General features: G+C 45.0%; 1 long non-coding RNA gene across 1 annotated transcript; it reads right to left on the reverse strand.

The window, feature by feature from the left end:
• Positions 1–201: 201 nt before the first annotated feature.
• Positions 202–10,526, reverse strand: LOC148000035 (uncharacterized). The gene is made up of 4 exons (XR_015641154.1): positions 10,468–10,526; positions 10,062–10,188; positions 9,333–9,524; positions 202–1,380 (listed from the first exon to the last, which is right to left on the reverse strand). It is a non-coding gene; the product is annotated as an uncharacterized LOC148000035 (long non-coding RNA).
• Between the last annotated feature and the right edge of the window lie 11,150 nt (positions 10,527–21,676).

A 21,676-nucleotide genomic window follows, 5' to 3' on the forward strand; every position in this document is an offset into this window, starting at 1 on the left:
GAAAGGGTTACATCTGGCAGAAGCCTTAATACATGAGAAACTATGAGAAACTAAGACTTACTCTTTTCAAAACGCCAGAAGAGAACCAATACTGGCTGTGTTCACATGTTTAGAGACATTAAAGAAAGAGTTGTACCTGAGAGTATGGCTCAGTTGGTAAAGTGCATCCCCAATTACTCATGTAATAAAAGCCAGGTTTTGTAGAGTTTTTAAAACTTACTTTTAATAAGGATTCTCAATGCGTTGACCTCACTTCTAGCCCACCATCCAAATGTAGGGGAGAAAAGATGTTAAATAGAATGAGGGGATGTGGACCTGTTTAGAAGCAGTTCTTTGGGGTGATTCCAGTCTGTTCATCAGGACACCAGCAGTCCAGTTCAGAAGAGTCACCAAACACAATCTGTCAATGGTGGCACCATTCAACAGAAACAACCAGGCCTCCGCCAAATTGGCACAAGTCAACAGGAGCGACCAGGACCAGGCAGAATGTCAGGAATTCTCTGCAGTGCCTCTCTCGGCAAAGTGAAGATCAGTGAAGATTTGAGACCATTGAAGTATTGCAAGGCTAGCTGTGCAAGCGCCCGTCACTGTCCGCTGACTCCTATTTATACTCTCTCCAAACATTACACGTCCTCTCACAGGTCTTGCCTCAGCAAAACACCACATGAATCTGCATCACGTGACACAGCCAGAAACTTCCACTCCAAAGTTTGGCAGCGTGGACCTGCAATCTTAATTCTAAGGAGTGGAGGCTGGAGGATACTAAGACTTACTAGTCAGCCATCTAGGCAAATAAAAACAAACAAACAAACAAACAAAAACAGCTCTAGGTTCAATGAGAGATGCTGTCTCACAAAATAAGGCAAAACAATATTGTAGTAGACATCTGTTTTGACTTCAGGTCTCCTGCACACACGCAGACACACACACACACACACACACACACACACACACACACACACACGTGCAAACACAGAGAGAGTTGACCAGAAAGCAAGAAAATTCCTTTTTCCCCTCTGTGAAGTTTAAGGCAGTTCAAGAACTACATAGAAAAGGCAGAAAAGTTTTGGAGAAGAGGAATTCAAATAATAAGGCATTAGCTGCCAGGTGGAGATGCCATGTGTTTCCATGCATAAATTCCTCTCACGGACTCCATCTATTGCTATCTGACCCCTTATGACCATCGTCCCCAACCTCCGCTGTGATGACCCGCTGCTGCTGCTGCTCCTGCTGCTGCCGCTGCTGCTGCTACTCCTGCTGCTGCTGCTGCTCCTGCTGTTGCTGCTGCTGCTGCTCCTGCTACTGCTGCCTCATTAGCCCATAGATGAAGAGCTGCTAGGAACATTCCTGGAAGCAGTCTGCCTGTGGCCAGGACCTGATCTGGGAGAGTAATTGATCTGTGCATGAGTAGGAGCCAATAGTAGATGTTAAGTCTACACAAGCATTGCCTTTATAGGTGCAGCTCGTGTCTTCTGATAGCGTCAAAGAGAAAAAAATGAAGCAAGGACTCTTCTTCACTTGAAATGATGATGGTTTGAAGGAAAGGGCTTGGTTAAATATCACAGGGGTTGTAGGAAGCAGGCGAGCTCTGTTGGTCTTGTAGAACACTAGGGAGGTGTCTCACATCTTCACCTCATAATGGGCATCTGCATGGTCTCTGGACGCCACATAGAAAACCTGACCCCTAAATCCTAATGCAACCATGGAAGCCAGAAGAAGAAAAATTTAAGATAAGTGAAGTAATTCAGTCTAAGTGATGAGAAGAATCTAGATACCATTTAAAAAAAATCTGCAGACTGAAAATACAAAATGGCAGTAACATGAACAGTGATGCTATTAGGTCATAGCCTCAAGGGTTGAATATTTACGAGTCCAGCGTGATCGCGACAAATGGTTAAATAGATAAATAAGTGGGAGGCAGAGAGAATTCTTCCTTAAAGAATTCCAAATACTATATATTAATCCTGTTGCCTCTAGGGGACATTACATTCCCCTCTTACAAACTGTGGAGTATTCTGAGGAACAACAAAGAGAAATACAGAACGGCAGTTTTTCCACAGGGAAACCTGGCAGGACCAGTCTTAAACCACTGGGATCAGCTGGTGACAAGCAGTGCTGAGCCCTGCTGGCCTCCTGCACACTGTGCTTCAGGGTGATGAGAAAGGCTCTCCTGACTTTGCCTGCACCCTTTCTAAAAAACATAAAACCATGGTCGGCTTGAGAGAACGCGCCAGGCAAACTCCAGAGGAAGTTCCTTCTACTAGCTATCTGGGTGGAAAGGTCATGAAAAGCAGAGCCAGTATGAGACATGACGGGCTGGAGATGATGGGCTAAGAATAGCTGTATACATGTTAAACAAATCTAAACGTTAGCTAGAAACGTAGAAAAGTCCACCGCATTAATATGTAACGAGACTGACTAGAGGTCTAACATTATGTCTGTATTTATTGCTTTTTTCCACATCATTGTGACGAAAGCACTTGACGGAAAAACTTTAGGGAAAAAAAGGGTTATTTTGGCTCATGGTTTTGGAGGTTTCAATATGTCATTGTGGGAAGCACGTGGGACGCCTTTTCTCATCTAGATTGGCCATCAGCAAGCCTGGTGATCCTCCTGTCCGCGCATCATCCTGCTGACTGTCCAATCAGTGCTGAGGTTACAGGAAGTGGCCACACCCACTTCTTTAACTGGGTGCTGGGATCTAACTCCAGGTCCTCATGCTTACCCAGGAAGCACTTTACCTATTGTGCCATCTCCCCAGCTCCCGAAGTAGATTTTTATACATGAGAGAAATCCCTGGGTCTTCAGTGAGGGCTGTGAAGAAGAATGCCTGTGCTATCTAAGCTAAACAGATCCAGGGTGGGACGGTTAGTCCATCTGAGGGCCTTACCCCACGTTATTGTATGATCACAGTACGCACACAGATGTGGTATATATGATAGTATGTTGGGGGAGACACAGTCATGGCGACTGTTGTGGGCTATTTCGCTTCCGTCCCTAAGTACTCACATCTGTCTCTGAAGTGGGCTGGAAAAGGGAGAGTGAATCTGCTCTTCATTCTAATTCTTAGTAGGTAGCAAGGGTACCGCCATGTCTTCCCTGGTCAGCTCCAGTCTCTTTCCACGTTGCTTATTCTTTCTCTCATCTTCCTCTTTTTACCCAATGTGCTACCGTTTACTGTTTATTCAGAAATCAGTTACGGAGTATTCATTATGTCCCGAGTCTGACAGAGCAAGGATAGCCAGTACTGTCCATGGGGACCAGGCCACCTGGGCAGATGGCAGCATCGAGAGTGTGGTGTCTACAGAGAAGAGACAGGTAGGTTGTAGAAAAGGCTGCAGCTAGACACCGCAGATCAGGTTGTATGAGCTACTTTTTCATTGCTCTGACTTACTATGTGATAAGAGGCAACTTCGGAGAGGGAAGACTTACATTGGCTCACAGTTTGAGGGTCCCATCCACCATGGCGGGAAAGGCATGATGTTAGCAGCTTATATCTGTGTGGATTAAGAATGCTGGTGTTCCTATTGCCGCTGCCAAGAGGCGCTTGCTGACAGGAGCCTGGTATAGCTGTCCCCAGAGAGGCTCTGCCAGAGCCTGACCAACACAGATGCAGATGCTCACAGCCAACCATTGGACTGAGCACAGGGACCCCAATGGAAGAGTTAGGGAAAGGATTCAAGGAGTTGAAGGGGTTTGCAACCCCATAAGAACAACAATATCAACCAACCAGAGCTCCCAGGGACTAAATCACCAATCAAAGAATTCACATGGAGGGACCCATGGCTCCAGTTGCATATGTAGCAGAGGAGTGCCTTATCTGGCATCAGTGGGAGGGGAGGCCCTTGGTCCTGTGGAGGCTCAATGCCCCAGCGTAGGGGGATGCTAGAGAGGTGAGGTGGGAGTGGATGAGTGGGTGGGGTAGCACACTCATAGAGGCAGAGGGAAGGGGCATGGGATAGGGGATTTGCAGAGGGGAAACTGGGAAGGGGGACAACATTTGAAATGTAAATAAATAAAATAACCAATTAAAAAAGAATGAGGGTGTTCGACCATCCTCCCCCTCCTCTCTGGTCTGTTGGATGGCATCAAGGATATCTCCCCTCCTCTGTTAACCTCTTTAAAAATGCTCTCATAGACAGGCAAAAACATGGCCCATGAACACCTAGGCATTTCTTAATCTAATCGTGCTGATAACAGAAATCGTCATACGGGGGCATCAGGAAAACAATTCATTCTGGGAAAAGGCCTGGTCACAGATCCTTCCAGGAAGAACTGAGGACCTAGGTTAAGTAGCCATACAAGGACTGAGAGGAAAAGCCAGAACTGTGAGCAGGAGTGGGTGGGGCCAAGTCCCTGTACCTTGCTCAGAGCAGGACAACCCACCCTGTCTGCTGCTGCCCCTGCAGCATGGAGGTGGTAGATTCAGAGTCCTCTCAGCGTCTGTCCTCTTTTCCCAACATTCCAGTGGCTCAGAAACAGAGCTGGCCCCAACCCTTAAAGGGTTTAGTATCCAAGTATATCATTAGACCGGAGGAAGAAAAGGCCACAATAGAGAAACTGTTGGTGACCTGTTATTTATAGAAATCTGCTTTTTAGCCCATCCCTGACTGATTCTGTCTGTCTGTCTGTCTGTCTGTCTGTCTGTCTCTCTCTCTCTCTCTCTCTCTCTCTCTCTCTCTCTCTCACACACACACACACACACACACAGAGAGAGAGAGAGAGAGAGAGAGAGAGAGAGAGAGAGAGAGAGAGAGAGGCCTGACACTACAACTGTCACATTACATCCACTCTAGAGCAGGCGCTCTCAGACCTGATTCCGTGCCTGGGCTTTAGGAACTCCGTGAATCTCTGATATGCGAAATTCTAATACGAAGGAACCTGTTTAAAAATCATGTTTTATTTATTCATTTTGTCAGCATGTGCTGGCATATGCGGATAGGCCTGCGTGCTCGTGGACACCAAGGAGGTCATGGACAATCGGCAGGAGTCAGTTCATTTCTCCCATGTGGGTCCAGGGATTGACCTAAGGTCCCCAGACTAGGTGGTAGACATTGAACTCACGGAGACACCCTGTTGGCCTGGGGTGCACACTCCTCCTCTGATCTGCATGTGCATCTGCCTGTGGCCCGCCCATGTTGCATGAAGATGACTGGCCAGGAGACATGGGACCCTTTGTGTCACACAGGGATCCCTTTCTCCTAATGGTACCATCGTTCACAATTTTGTCCTTTATGATGTCCCTCGGCCAGCTTGCTCCTTTGTGATGAGCAGATGGCTTAGACTTTTGTCAACTTGATACAGGGTCATCTGGGAAGAGGGAACATCCATTGCGAGCAATATCGACACCATCAGACAAGCTTGTAGGCAAACAAACCTATGGGACTTTTTCTTGATTAATAGTTGACGAGGGAAGGCCCTGACCACTGTGTGTAGTAAGACCTTTGGGAAGGGGGTCTTGGCTTGTATGAGAGAGCACCTGAGCAAGCCATGGGGCATGATTTAGTGAGCTTCCCCCATGGCCCATGCATACTTCAGTTCCTGCCTCCAAATTTCTGCCTTCGGTTCCTGCCCTGACTTCCCTCAGTGGTGGACAGTAAACCATAAGGTAAAACAGAGCCTTTTCCCTCCAGTTGCTCTTGGTCTAGTGTTGACCCCCTGATAGAAAACAACTCCATGAATACCCCTTCAGAAACCCATCAGGGGCCCCAGAGGAGAATCAGTCAGTGCTGGGTCTAATCAGATCAGAACGATTGCCCGTCAGTACACTGTGTGGGAGGGACCTAGGGATCACTTTTAAATTTTCATAGACTGACTGACTACATGGCGTCCTCTCCTCTGGTTGACAGGGAAATCCAGGCTTCAAAAGACAGAGACTTATGCAGAGACACCCATGCAGGGGCTGGACCCAACCCCATTTCTCCCGAAGCATGCATGACTGTACCACCCTGAGATCCCGCTGGGCTAGAATATGAAGAGGCTGCTTGGGGCTCTACCCAGGATGCTCCAAAACCATCCATTATTCTGCAGAGCCGCAAATGTCATCACATTTTGCTTGGTGCTTTGAACCGGTACAAAACCGGAGGCCGCATAAAGCCATTATCAGCAATGTCCCAAAGTGCAGGAGACTGGATTTTTTGATCTTTGTTTCCCTGAGGCCTTTAAACAAGCAGCAAGGAGGAAGAACAGTTATTAAAATAAAAATGCGGTGTGCAGGAATCTGTGCTGATAATCTTGGAATCTGACTGCTTTGTGTCTTTCTGGTTTAGCAGGGACCCAAATCCCATATGCCAGGCAGACCTCCTCAGCCGAGAGTTGAGGCCATTATCTGATTATTCAAGGTGAAAAATCCACAACTTCTATCACCCGGAGACATTGTGCGTTTTGTCTTTTCTGAGAATAAGTTTCTTTGGAGGGACTTATCTAAGTAACCCTTCCTTCCAGCTTTGTTTGGAAGGTTGTTATTCTGATCAGAAGGGAGCTGATCGTTCTGCAATGAAACCAGTTTCGAATTTCACAGAGGTAAAAACCAATTTTCCACAGGGTTTGTGAGGACACACACATGTACACTCACACACATAAATTCTCTTCCATACAGACACACAACCCTTGACACATGTGTACTCTCCCCCACACACTCTTATACACTCCTACAGACACACACACAGACACTCACACATATACTCATACACACTGACACACATTCTTACATACATACATGCACACACACATACTCACATACACATTCTCTTACATGTAGACACACATGTGCTCTCATATACACTGACACACATTCTTACATACATACATGCACACACACATACTCACATACACATTCTCTTACATGTAGACACACATGTGCTCTCATACACGCACACACATTTTCTTACACACACACACATACACATTCTCTTATGTGCAGACACACATGTGGTCTCACACACTCACACACATTCTCTTACACACACACACATACACATTCTCTTACATGCAGACATACATGTGCTCTCATGCACTCATACACATTCTCTTACACACACACACACACACACACACACACACACACACACACACGGAATTCCTCTGCTGTGTGTTTAGAGTGCCTTCATTTTATTTTATCCCCATTTTATCCTCTCCCTTCCCAGCTCCCTCCACCTCACCCAGGAATGCTGTTCATAACAGACATAGACCGTGTTTATACTCAGCTAATTTTGCCCTTGTTCCATGATCACCCTCTCCCTCCCGCCTTTCTTCTTTCCTTTTCTTCTTTAAAGCGGTTCACCGCTGCTAGAAGCCCCAGCAAACATCTCAAGAGCTGTGATACCTCCGGCAAGTCCCTTGCTCGGGCGGTTATGGGCTTGCGAGGCGCACAAAGCCAGTGCCGCTCAGTAATCTTTTTGTCAAGCCTCTCTTCCTCCCCATCCCCATTCCAGGAGCCTATTAAATTAATGAGATAGAAGTCAGCGCTGCGGCGGTCGACGTGTTATTGGTGCAGAGCACAGACGCCGCTACAGTGCGCCTGTTTTCTCTCCTGGGACATTTAATTTCCGCTTCTCAAATGAGCTGCGAAGCTGTGAGGCCTGGCAGTGTTCATCCCCGGCACTCTGTGATGCAGATAATGAGGGTACTGATAGGTGCCTAGGAGACTTTGGTGGCTCCAAGCACAGCCATGGTCTGATAATGCTTTATGCCACCAGCGTCACAGCGGAACCGCTATCATCCCTCAAGGAATGGTTCATCTTTATGCGTAATACAGCAGCTGTCACCTAAATGGCTAATGGGGAAGCAAAGTAGAACCTTTAGAGCTAGCAATCTTTGTCACTTAATAATTTTAAAGACGTCAGACCTTCCTCGGCTCCTGCGAGTTCGAGTGAAGGCGCACTCACCGATTTTGTGTTGTTTGTGTTGGATTAAATGTAACTCGAGAAATCCGCGGCGCTCTTCTACGCAAACCTAATTTAGTATAATTTGAATAGCCAAGTAATTAAAATGTATTATAGGTATAAGATGCTGGGATGCTGGAGTGCCTGCGCTTAAGAGGAAGATTTATTGGGCTCGCAGCATCCCCAGCAAACCTTCTACAACCACATTAGCTAACATCTGTTGGAAAATGTCAAGATGCAGGGCAGAAGATGTGTGTGCAGAATGTGTGCTTTTGGGAGTCGGCATGACAAACCAGAAACACGGGGCTCTTGCAAGTTAAATTAATTAGCAGTGAGACCTCCATCTGTATGGGCACACGCATGCAGGAGGTGTGTGTGACCGCATGAAGGGGCAAGGAGGCGTACTCACAGGTCCATACGAACATGCATTCTTTCTAATTAACATCCAGCCCCTGGAGAGTGGGAATTGAAGTTTGATTGGGTTTAAGGAATGAGGTAATAGGAATAGGACAGTTAATACCAATGGCGTTGCTGTTGACACCGGGCCATTACTGTTTCCTGGCAGATTATTTTGTTTGCTTTGCCTAAGTGCACAAGATTAGAGAAGGTGCTTTAGTAGGGCTAGGGCACTGGATCCTGAAGCGAAGCCAAGTCAGTTTCAATCACACCTCCAGCCAGGCTGTGATTCTTTAGGGAGTTACTGCACCCGTGCTGGCAAAGGTTACAAGGCAAGAGATTTTACGAGGCATAGATAAAGCAATTGTCCAGGGGGGAGAGGGCAGGGTTTCACTATTCTCTTAAGGGATAAGTCAAAAGATGTTTTAAAATCTGGAAAAAATTACATATATATATTTATATATGTATATATATCTGTGTATATACAGGTAAATATATATACAAATATATGCAAAAAATATATACATGCATATACATATACACAAATATATATACATATACACAAATATATACATATACAGATACACAAACATATTCATACATACAGATAAACAAATATATACATACATGTACATATACACAAATATATATACATATACACAAACATACATACACATACATATACACAAATATACACACACATACATACACACACACACACACACACATATATATATATATATATTTTTTTTTTTACAGATATTTGGAAGATAGAGCTCTCAGACACAAAACACATTCCCAGGAGATGCCAGTCAGGAGATAGTCGAGAGATAGTCAAATGTGTGTAAGATATGTCTGAATGTCAATGAGTGTGCATTCTTTCTGCATCCTCAAGTAGCTGGCTAGGATCTGCTCTCAGGCATAAGCCTTGGTAGGAGAAACAAAGCCAGCAGCACAGAGGACCTACAGGCATGGGTAAAAAATTGACACTTGACCTCACTTCTGCCTTCCAGATCACTCTGCTACCCCATTGCAAACCGTTTGGTCAGATACCTGTAAAGCCAGTAGGAAATCTTCAAGGTGTCCTTGACTTTCCTCAGAAGACTCATCTCGCCTGGCTGAGCTCACTTCCTGGGGGCTGGGAATGCCGGTGGGGTGCAGTGCACGTGGACCAGTACTGAGTTCAGGTCCCCGGAGCCAGCAGCCTCTGGTTCATGTCTCCAAGGATGCTGGGTCAACAGCTGACTGCTTTGAACAAATACGGGGATTTTAAATAATGTTTTTAAAGGCACCCCCTGGTTTGTGATGTCTGAGCCAAAACCAGGTATTGACACAAAGTGTTGAAAACATTCGCTAACACCTGCAGTCGGCCTCCTCAGTCCTGTGTCTCCTGACAAGTAAAAGAAGCAACACAAACCCAGCAATCATCGCATGGGGGGGGGGGGGTGGCAGGGTGGGGGGTTGGGGTGTGGGTGGGGTGAGGAACAGTAATGCAAGATTTAAAAATAGTTGTTTTTCTTAACATAATAGCAACATGGTAGTCGACACATTAGTCTTTTTCTCTTGCTATTTGTTACTTTATCAATTAGCAAGCGTTCTTGGGGTGCGAATGAAACTCATAAGAGCTGTGCAAGCCTTGCTTTGCACACAGCATGCCCGTCATATTTTGGGTCAGATCTTGGTCTCCCTTTCATTTCAATGGGAGACACCGAGTTTTCAGTTCGTGAAGCCACCCAAACAATGGCTTTCGGGAGGCAAAGTCCGAAAGTCAGTATGGCCAACCTTCGTGAAGGGGCATTAGACTTCTGACTCCATCTTTCATTTCTTCAAACCAAAGTCTTCAGAGCACGGAACGTGGAGGCCACGGCTGTAGACACCCCCTCTGCAATGCGGCAAGTGGGGAAGGACTCTGCAATTCAATAAAGAATATTTAGCAGGTTTTCATCGCACCCAATATCAGCTGATCCACCTCTTATTAGTATAAATGGCGTAGATTAGTGTCAGGCATTTTCAACAGTGAAGAAATTACAGGAGTCTGCAAGGCTCATTAAGTCCCGGCTGCATGTTAACGAGGGGCTAGGCCTTATTAATAAGAAGGGAAAAAAGATAAAACCAAGCCTTGGAGGGGGAAAAGGGGGAAAACGCATTTCTTAAAACAGTTCCTGGCATTGTGAAGAGTGAAGCGTGCCTCGGTCCAGAGAAACGAAACATTCCCCTGTCTCCTCCACTTGCACAGCTCGTGGAGTTGGAGAATCTTGGTGTTAGCAGACAGTCAGACCTTGAGAAGGGAGATAAAGGCAAGATGCTCTGTGCTGTGATAGCTAGCTAATCAAAGAGGGCGTTTTCTGTTGATTCAAAAGAGTGTGACTGTGTTCCGGCCAGAAAAGAAACAAGACAGCAACTCCGTTATCCAGATTTTGTTCAAATGCTGAGTTAATGAAGCCTTAGGCTAGAGGACAGGGGAAATGCAGAGCCGCACTGCCCAGTAAAAATCTAAGACGTCGGCTGGATACTGCTGCATAGGGCGACGAACCACAGGCAAAAGGAACCCCCTCCCCCAAGACTCAGGACATTCCTCAAGGTGCTCTTAAACCACTGGGAAGAAAAGTACCAGCCACAGCTGCTTTCAAATCATATAGGAGCGTGCATGCGCGCACACACAGAAGCAACACAAACATGAGAGGGGAGGTTTGGTTCTTTCTAAAACTACATTTATTTAGTGTTTGTGAGTGTGCACCATGGGCATGAGTATGCCACAGCGTGTTGTGGAGGCCAGGGGACAGCTCGAAGGGATTGATTCTTTCCTTTCACCATGAGTGGCTAGGACATAGAACTTGGGTTCTCAAACGTGGTAGCAACTGTCCTTACCAATGTGCCATCCAGTGGCCGTTTTCAGTGTGTGTGTGTGTGTGTGTGTGTGTGTGTGTGTGTGTGTGTACATGTGTGTGCCAGTGCACTTACCTGTATGTGCTGATGTGGAGGCCAGAAGCTGATTTCCACTGTCTTTATTTTCTCTTTATTTATTTTATTTTTTATTTTATTATTTTTAAATTAATCATTCTATTTGTTTATATCTCATATGATACCTCACTTCCTGGTTACCCCTTCCACCAGTCCCCCCATCTCACTTCCACTCTCCTACCTCCCCTTTTCCTGAATGAGAATGTTCCTCACCCACCCACATTCTCCCACCTCACCCTTCAGCATCCCCCTACACTGGGGCAGCAAGCCTCCCTGGCACCAAGGGCCCCCTCATTATTTTAGATAGGGCCTCCCAATGAACCTAGACACAAATCATTGTTTTTAGCTGGTTGGTCAGCCAGACCCAGCCATCTGTCTGTTCCTGTCCCCTAGTGCTGGATTTACAGCTATGTGCCACCATGCCCAGAATTTCCACGTGTTTGCGGGATCTGCACTCAGGGCTGTAAAAGTCTATGGTTGAACATTCAACAGTAATTCAGAGTTCAGAGTTATTTGGAATTATCTCCCATTGTACTTATAATATTGTCCCATAAGCTTAGAAATTACTTATCTTTGATGTCCACCCCCTTGTTTCCGGCTCTCCTATTGAGCTGTCCCATCATATTCAGGTGGAAAGTAAAATGGATTTTCTCCTGAGGTTTGTTCTGAAGCGTCATTGCCACACATGTTCTCACAGCCACGAAACACTAGTTTTGGCAGATGACCATTGCAAAGTGGGGGAGCAGCTTGGCACAGATCTGCTCAGGGCTCAGAATGACGGCTGCGTTAGGTAAATGCCCAGAGAAAGGGGGAGGTTTTGGGGTGCAGAATGATGAGTATTTTGGTCTCTCTGCACTATGCTATCTCTAATGATGGAGCTCGAGGTCAGTGGAGTTGCAAACTTCATCTGCTTAATAAAAATAAATACAAATAAAGCGCCCTCTCTCTGCTCCATCCAGGCTGTCTTCACGAGCTACGACTTGGTGACGCGTTATTGCAAATACCTCAGAGTAGGCTTCTGTAGCGCTGTGCTGTGTGCAGACATAACCACACCCATCTGAATCCACATGCATACAAACACTATAGGTTTTAGCCACCGGAGAAGGCATTTCTCAAGATAGTTGAATCAAACTCCTGGGTGTGTCAGTTTCCCAGCAATAATGGCCTCTCTGTGTGTGTCTATTTTAACTGTATCCATTTCGTCAAGGAGCCTGGGAAACAATGTCCTGGGAGTTCCTCCCTGAGGGAAACAATGTCCTGGGAGTTCCTCCCTGAGTCTGCACGCACGAACATCCTCTTCTCCTCCTAATCTCTAATACAGAGATACAGAAATTGCCTTTGGCCTCAGTCCTCCATGGCAGGTTTTACCAATGGGATGGAGTCTGGTCCAGGGAAACTCTGCAAGTCTCAAACCTCTGAAAGCCCCACCCTGAAAGAATGTGTGTGAGCCACTCGATTCCCTGAAGTGACATGGCATGTATTGAAAAAAAAATATTTCCTTTATTGTTACATTTTAGGCACGTTTACTGTTAGCTACTTGGCTTCATTATGGATCATAGTTTGAATCTACAAATCAAGTATAATTAGACTTAGCGAACTGATTGGATTTCTAATTAAGCTACATTGGAGACAATGTACAATCAGTAAATATTCTGACTAGGTACATTTTAAAGAGCAACTCTTGGGCTTTTTGCTGATGACTAGACACCAGTGTCATTAAATTTGTTGGTGGCAAGCAAATTTTAAAGCTAAAATAGAGGCAATTAGTAAAGATCTTGAAATATTTAATCACGTTTGTCCAATTAGTGTGCAATTAGGCTGTGGTGTGGCGTGGGACAGGCATTCTGCCTCAGTGCTGGGTACAGAAGGATCCCTTTGAAATTTTGCTGTTTAGTTTATTGATATATAAAAATGAAGTTATGGTTGTAATTTCCAATTTTAAAAAAATACCATGCAGATGGTCTGACTATATATTTAACAATGTTAAACAAATCTAAACAAGGGGAGCATGCTACCTGAATTGCACAGCTGTGATCTGTGAGTATGTTCTGGATGGGGGAGATTACAGCTGTGCTTATCTGGAGCATAGAAACCACCAGGCATTTCAGACTGGCGGAATCAATCGGACGCCTGATCGGCTCGCCCAACAGGTCTTAACATGATCGGCAACTCCTGACTTGTCCAAGTTCCTGACGGTTAGCTACGCTCCTCTGAATTCTCATGATTTTGATTTTCACGCGCAGAGAGAACCCAGAAGAGACCTTGTAAAATGTTGATTTGAAGAGATGGAGGCACTGAATGGTAGCTTGACTTTATAATTTCATTGTAAACAGACTCACTCATAACTACTGGGTTGCGGTGCTGTCTGTGAGAGACTTGGTAGACTGCGTGTGGAGGGAGTGAAGTGGAAATTTTTGGTTTCTTTGGAAACTCAGTTGTGTCATGTGATGTTTTTTCGGAGGCTATCTTGAGAGAGGATGTTTTGCTGAAACAGACAGGTGAGGATCTTTTGTTGAAGCAGACATGTGAGCGGGCATGTGATGTTTGGAAAGCGTATAAATGGAATCCCACAAATAGTGAAAGGACCCTCTTGCATTGCAACACCATTCAACGCTTCACTGGTCTTCACTGGTCTTCCCTGGTCTTCTCTGCTCTTTGTTGATCTTCACTTTATAGAGAAAAATGTGCCAAAGAACTTGTGGTATTTCGACTGATTTTTGCTGCTTCCATTGACTCTTGCTGAATGGGCGGAGCCTTGTGGTTTCTTCTGAATCAAGCCACAGTTATGGATTCCTGTTTGGTATTCTGCTGGCATCCAGACAACAAAGAATGAAATTGCCCTAAAGAACTACTTCTGAAAAAGTTCACAAACCTTTTCCTATTAACCTTCTTTCTCTCCAAGCTCTAGTGGGTTAGAAGGGAGGTTGAAGTGTTTAAGAACCCTAACTAAAGCAGGTTTGGAGAAAAATCTAAGCCTACGAGGGAGAAAGACTATCTCTTGTTTCAGACTATTAACTGGCCTTGCTCTGCTACAGCACACAGCGCTAAGCGAGTTCCTTGACCTCACTCGGATAATCTTCCAGAAGGCAGTAGCCGTCCCACTGTAGGAGAAGCACTGTTGTGAAATGGACAAGCATCTTGTATCATTCAGCCAGATCCTGGCATGGATGACTTCAGATGCTGGGAACACTGCTGCCTCATGAGTTAGTGGGAGAGGCTGGGGGATGGAAGAGGAGGAAATTAAAGGGGAAAAGTGGGGATGGGGTGACTGAGAGAAATCCAGCATATACCTAGATAGTCTGACAACCTCGTGTAGATGAAAGAATTATACACCAGTTTCTTCTGGGGCATTGAGTCCATGCTAAAGTTTCATATTTGTCATTTGGGCTGGGAAATAAAAAGATATCCTTGAGTCAACTTGCTTCTCTCAACCCTGGTAACTTGGTAGGTTTGATATATTTTCATGTTGGCTCTAGGCGGCCTCAGGAAGGGTGTTCAGATACACCCAGTTCTCTCGGGTGTGCTAGTGTGTGTGCACATTGCCAGATGCACATGCGTGTTGCTTGGATAAGTTTTGGGAAGTGACCAGAAGAAACCCCATGTGTAACTGAAGATGTAAATCATGAAAGAAGAATGAAAGAAAGCTGTCCTTGAGAAGGGTGTGGAGAATATACACTTGGGATTAAACAAGGGAGGAGAAGGAGGTGAAGCATTGTGGTGGCTTTGACTAGAGTCTCACTTAGTGAGGTTCGATTTTTCCTAGCTCTGCAATTTCCTTAATTTTAAAGGCCTATCCCCCCTATACTGAACTTTCTGGAAGTAGGGTATTATTGTCATAAGTCAAAGCCAAACTTTTGAATATAATTCAGTCATACATTGACATTCAAACTCTTAAACTTTATATTTAGAGTTTTCATAAATTTACAACTTTTTTCGTCGTCGTCGTCGTCGTCGTCATCATCATCATCATCATCATCATCATCATCATCATCATCATTGCTCTGAGACAGGGTCTGGCAATGTCGTTTATGCTGCCCTGGAACTCAGCAGCCCTCTCACCCCGCCTCTGAGTTCTGGAAGCGCACGTGAGCTACCGCACCTGGCTCTGATTTTCAACAAACACATTTAGAGCAAAGTCTAAATGTGGGACGGTAGAGAGTCAGTAGCTAAAGTATGGCTCCCATCTCAAATGAGCAAGACTGAGATTCTGGGACAAGGCTGTTGTCTGTTGGGGACAGTTCCCAGGGGAGTCCTGAGAGATTTTGTGCCACCGGTGCCTGGCGAGCTGATAACAGACAAGAGATCATGCAGACTATTCAGATGTCTATGGCAGACCACACAGTTAGCAGATAAAGATACAGGGAACTGGGTTAAATGAGAATTTCAGAGAAGGTGGTAGGTATCTTGATATCACCATGTCTGACTATCACATGGGGTGTGGCCATACAGAAATGACACCTTCTTTCTCTAGACCTCAAACGTAACTGGGTGTGCTGCATTTAAGCTGGGCACTCCATTTCTAGAATTAATAGGAAGACATGAGGAACTGTGAAAAGCCCTATCTCTTTACCACGAACCTGTGGAGTTTTGCCTCTGTCAGATACTTAGAAAGTGGGTCACCTCATGTTGAGATTGCAGAGTGAGGGACTAGTTCTTCGTCTCAGCAAAATTTCAGGATCTTCTTGGGGACCTTGAAGTCTTCTATGGCTTGGCTGGAAAACAGCCTTACTAAATTAGACTCTCCTGACATGGAACTCTGTCTTGATTTAAGTTCCTAGTAATCCCAATGTGCAGTCAAGTGTCAACACCAGGCACATAAGAGTTCTCAACGAGGACACTGGAACCACTGGGGAGATTGTAGAGAGAGCTCACATCTACAGCTGAAACCCAGAGATTTCCATCTGAACAGTCATAGTGGGATCTGATGTCCATGCTTTAAAAACTATACATTATATGTACCTGTAATACATACAGAAGAAGGGCATTTTCATGCAGACATATAATGTGCCTCCCTTCCCTCTCTCCCGGTTTTACTAGTTCCCTTGCTCTCCTATGGTAGCCTCAGGTAGTGTGCAATCAATCACGTGGCTTAACTCCGGAGCTTAGGACTATCCAACATCCTTGGATTCCCAGAAGAGGTCTATTACACTACAGGGGAGAAGGCCCTTGTGCTGGACAGTACCTGTAACTGTGCAGGGAAAAAAAGCAGATATGAGTTTCTCTTGGAGCTATGATGAAGAACAGCAAGAGATGTGAGGTTTATGACTTCCTGGGCTCTCTTCAGACATTCAGAGGGTGAAAAGGGACTGTGATGGACAGCAGTAGGGCTGGTGGCATTAGTCCTAGGGATTAGAAACCCGAACTGACTAAAGCAAGAAAATGAGGTAAGTAAAGCCAATGATGGCGAGAGAGAAGGAAATGGCAGAAATAGGCTGAGAAATGAGGGGATGTGGGAGAAGCGAGACCACTCACGTGCACATGTCTGTGTGTGTGCACGCACACTCATGTGCTCACAGAGGCCTGAAGGGGGCATTCGGTCCCCTGGAGCTGGAGTTACAGGCAGTCGTGAACAGCCTGATGTGCATACTGTGAACTGAGCTCCTGGTCCTCTGGTAGAGCAGCAAATACTCTCCACCACAGGACTGTCTCTTCAGCCCCAAAGCAACACCACCACATGTAAGAGGGAGAGTGGGGGGCCCCTAGGGCAGACAGTCTTGATCCCAACAGAGCTTTGAGTCTGTAGATTAGTCTCAGCCTTCGACAGTTCCAACAGCTCTCTGTCCCCCTTGTGTCGTGTTTTCTAGATGGAAGTCTGTTGCCCTGGCTACAGAACTTGAATAAATCAGAAACACACACAGCCTTTTGGGGTCCTTTTTAGGATAGGCTGCTAAAGATGATCTTAAAGGTTACCACAGATATGAGGTTCTAAGAATCATCACAAGGCTGTCATTTCTTCAGACTTTTAGAGTTCCCTTTCCAACTCAGTCTTTCTGGGTTGTGAATATTTGGTCACTTCCCTAGGAGATCTAGATACAAAATTCTCTAATGTATACTTTTGCCAATTAATATTTGAAGGCACTGCTAACATAAGCCCTGGTTCCACGTAGAGTATCTATCCAGGTGGCTCTGGGACAGAAATGGCTACAGAGCTGACTCCTGAGATTTTAGAAGAGATGTTGAGTCCCTCTTGGACTTCTCTATGTCTTTCCTTTCTTCCTTGCCTGTAGGATGAGGACAGCAGACACAATTATGAGAAATTAAATGAATAGGCAAAGCATTTGCAGCCTACCCAGGAAGTGGTAAACTTTAATCTATGTAAGTGGTGATACTTTAAATCCCTTTCTGCTCACAGGGACTTCCATTCTTTTTTATAAATGCCCCCTCTCTGAGGGAAAAATGTAATATAGTATATATTATAATTATATATATTATAATAATAAATTGATATGATAATTATTATTGGTAATAAATTTAGCGACTTAATTTTTGATTGGCATATATTTATTATATATAATGATGACATCATAAAGACATTTGAATGTCCATAAGAGGTGGAAGTGGACCTTGTGGTTTGCTTGGCATCTTTGACTTTAACCCTCTTGGTGCTAAGTACCATCTTCTTCCACGGCTTACATTGCCCAGGGTTACATTGTATCTTCTGTGTGATAGATACTTGCTGTGTTGATGGAGAGGACCCAGTAGTGAACAAAATGTCAGGTTTGTGTTGAACTCTCACAGCTCAGATACAGTGACAGCTTCACACACACCCTTTGAGCTCTTTGCAAGTCTGTGCTGTGTGGTTTTGACTTTGTTGACAAGCAAACCATTCAATGACAAAGTCAAGGTCTGACTCAGGTTGTCCACCCAGAAAGGTCTACCTTCTTGAGTCTGTTCTGTGTTAGGCATGGCAATATGGTAGGCTGTGGGGGGGCTACAGACTCTACACATGCAAGATTTATCCTGTGGGCTTTACAGGGAAACCGCAGCAGGGAGAAAGAGCTCAGGCTTTAGGGATAAATTGAAGTGCATTTTACACACACACACACACACACACACACACACACACACACACACACACACACATATAAAAGAATTTAAGGACGATAGTGAACAATTGAGCAGGTTTTCTTTTGGGGATAAACTGACTCCAAGATATATATCTATATCTATATCTATCTATCTACATATATAGATAGATATATATCTCACTCAAATGTGTTATATGTATAGGCATATATATCATATTATATATTACAAAAATGTGTATACATGTGTTAGAACATATTTGAAAACAGAGTAAGTAATTAATCAGAATAGGTAAGAAATTTAGCAATTTTATTTTTATTGGCATATATTTATTATGTGTAATGATGACTTCATAAAGACATTTTAATTCAAGTATATCATGTACTTTGCCTACATTTTTTAAGTGATTGGAAATCATTTTGTGTGTGTATGGTGTGTGTGTGTGTGTGTGTGTATGTGTATGTGTGTGTGTATAGTGTGTGTGTATGGTGTATGTGTATGATGTGTGTGCATGGTATGTGTGCACTTGTGGGTACAGGTACATGCATGCCACTGTGTGGGCATGGAGGTCAGAGGACAGCTTCAGAGTTGGTCCTGGCCTCCTCCCTTGTATGACACAGGGTCTCTGTTGTTTGCTACTGCAGTGCACGCAGCAGCCTAGCTGGCCCACCTGTGTTTTTCTGTCTTCGTCTGCCATCTTGCCACAAGAACACTGTGGTTACAGATGTGTGCTGCTGTGCTTGACTTTCACATGGGTTCTAGGGGTAAATTTAGGTTCTCACACTTATGTAGCAAAGGCTTGACTCATGGTCCCCTGCTCCATCCACTAGTCTCCTTTCTTTCCCCAAAGACTTACTTCAACTTTCATGGTGTGTGTGTGCGTGCGTGCGTGCGTGTGTGCGTGCGTGCGTGCGTGCGTGTGTGCGTGTGTGTGTGTGCGCGTGTGTGTTTATTTCAGTCATGGAATTTGCCTTGGTGTTTGCCAACAGATGAATGGATACAGAAAATATGGTGTACAACACACACACACACACACACACACACACACACACACACACACACACACACTCGAGTTTTACTCTACTACAAAGAAGAAGGAAATTGTGTGGTTGGCAGGTAAGTGGAAGGAAATAGACAGCATCATATAAAGCAAAACACATCTGGTTCAGAACATTTCTCATGGCTTCCCAGCAGTTTGATGGAGTAAATGGTGCTCCTGAGGGGTAGGGGGTTGAGAGGGAATCTGTGCCCCCCACACCCCACTGAGTAGTGCTGCATCTGCTGTACACTAGGCAGGGAGGAGGCAAGCATGGCCACTTCAGTCTGATCTGTGGAAAAGCATAGTTAACGGTGATCACCTTTCCACAGCGGCCTGCTCAGTGGCTCTGCTTCGAGGATGCGGCTCCCTCCACCTTGGTCTCCAGAAGATAGAGTGATGCTCTCGGGCTCTCTGTTTGCTAATCTGCTTGCTTGGTGCAGGACCCGGTTCCTTTGAGAGAGGAGAGAAGATGTCTTTCTTTCTTTGTCCTTCTCTCTCCGGCAGCCCTCCTCTGACACTGCCCCCGCCCACATTGTACAAAGCCACACAGATTTGCCGAACAGGTCTGTAAAATTAATTATACTGTGAGTGCTTGGTAACCAATGAATTGTAAATTGTACATTATTAAAACAGCATCAGGGCTCTGACTGATCTATTATTCTTTGGGGGAAATGAATGAAGACAAGCGCTTTCTACATTTTAGAGGTCTTTCTTGCCACCACCCAGCAGGTGCAGGGAGCAAACGGCGTGCCTTTCTGTTTTGTTTTGTTTGGTTGGTACGTTGAATTAAATAGAAAGTGTATTATTTCTTCCATTATTAAATTGTCATACATGTTCCCACGTGTCTGCTCCTAGCATCGAATGTGGTAGTGGACATTCAATGAATGATATGCTATGATAACTGTGAGAATGTGCATCTGTACATGATCATCCAACAAGGCAGTGTCTTGTCAACCAAATGTGAGCTGGAGACAAACGATATGACATGGCGTCATAATAAAACAAATCATGTTGATACAGTGCTTCTCAGAAAAAAAAAACAACCTCTGGAAGAATTCAAAATAAACAGAAACATAAAAAAAAAGTCAGTTGAATATGCACCAGGGGCCTTGTGGCTTCAGCTAATAAAGAAGAATCTGGAAGAAATTGTTTTTCCTGTCTCTTCTAGATTCAACAAGAGTCCTCTTGGGGGCTGCTGGGAAGCCACGCTTTTTCCTGAATGATCTCCCCTGTGCAGAATTTCTCAGCGTCTTTCCACCTGCCACAATGATTCCTTCCAGGCCCATCACACCCTTCTCCATGGAAACTTCTCTCTGTAATTGACCGAGCCTGCAGCCCTGAGACTGAAGCTGCCAGTCTGCCATGCAGAATTGCTCTTACAAGCAGGCTCGCTAGCTGGGAGAATCCTGACAGGTACTAGGCAAACCACACAACAGCATACCGCTAAGATAGACAGTTAACCCGTCCTCCTCACAATGAGGAATAGCGTGCCTCAGGACTCGGCTATTTTTGAATGCTGGGTAGGACCAGCTATATAGTCTGCAGGGGCCATGCAAAAAGTAATGATGGGCTCATTGCTCACAGACTGCCAAGAATTTCAAGACAGCCACAGCAAAGCAGCCAACTGAGTGTGTGTCCTATTGAGCTGTAGAGAGAGGGTGCACAGTCAGGAAGCCAGCCACATTGATGCACAAGACGTTGTAAGGATGTCTGTATTTTTAGTTCCCTTCAATCTTCCAGTGGTCTTGATTGGGCTAACAGAAAATTCTAGCATTTCCCTTGTCAGGATAACAGTGTCACCTGCACGCTCTTTTTCCAACCAAGAAGTGTGCACTGAGACTGTCATCTCTTCATCTCCACAGGAAGGGGGTGGCTGTTTTCTCTTCCTGATGGCTATAGGGACAGGCTGAAGGAGACACTGCCACAGAGAAATTGAAAATCAAGTTTCAGAGAGGGTTTATTCTTAAGCATCCTCTCTGGAGTTAAAGGGAGGATGGGGGAAAGTGAGAGATACCATGAAGGGGGGCAATACTTGGAATGTAAATAAATAAAAAAATTTTAAAAGGAGACATGGTCCTCTCTCGATTTTCCCAGCAATGCATGGTTACCATTTCCTTGCTCTCTAAATCCTAGGAAACGGAGGGGTGAGGGTCACAATCATCTGTCACATTTGTCTCCCAGGGGCATTCTTTTTTCCTGTTCCATGGATTCCTTTGGTATAAGGAAGTCATAGAAATGAGTGGGGGGTGCATGAAGGAAGAGGGGGCAGTTATAATCTGGGGGAAGGAGCTCTGGGAGAGCAAAGAGCAGCTGGTGGAGAGAGGAGAGGGCTCATGAGAGCTACGCTGCTGGGCTTTTCATAAGGTCCCTC

The sequence above is a fragment of the Rattus norvegicus genome, chromosome 17 (genome assembly GCF_021556685.1).
Source record: "Rattus norvegicus strain SHRSP/BbbUtx chromosome 17, alternate assembly SHRSP_T2T, whole genome shotgun sequence".
Classification (NCBI taxonomy): Eukaryota; Metazoa; Chordata; class Mammalia; order Rodentia; family Muridae; genus Rattus; species Rattus norvegicus.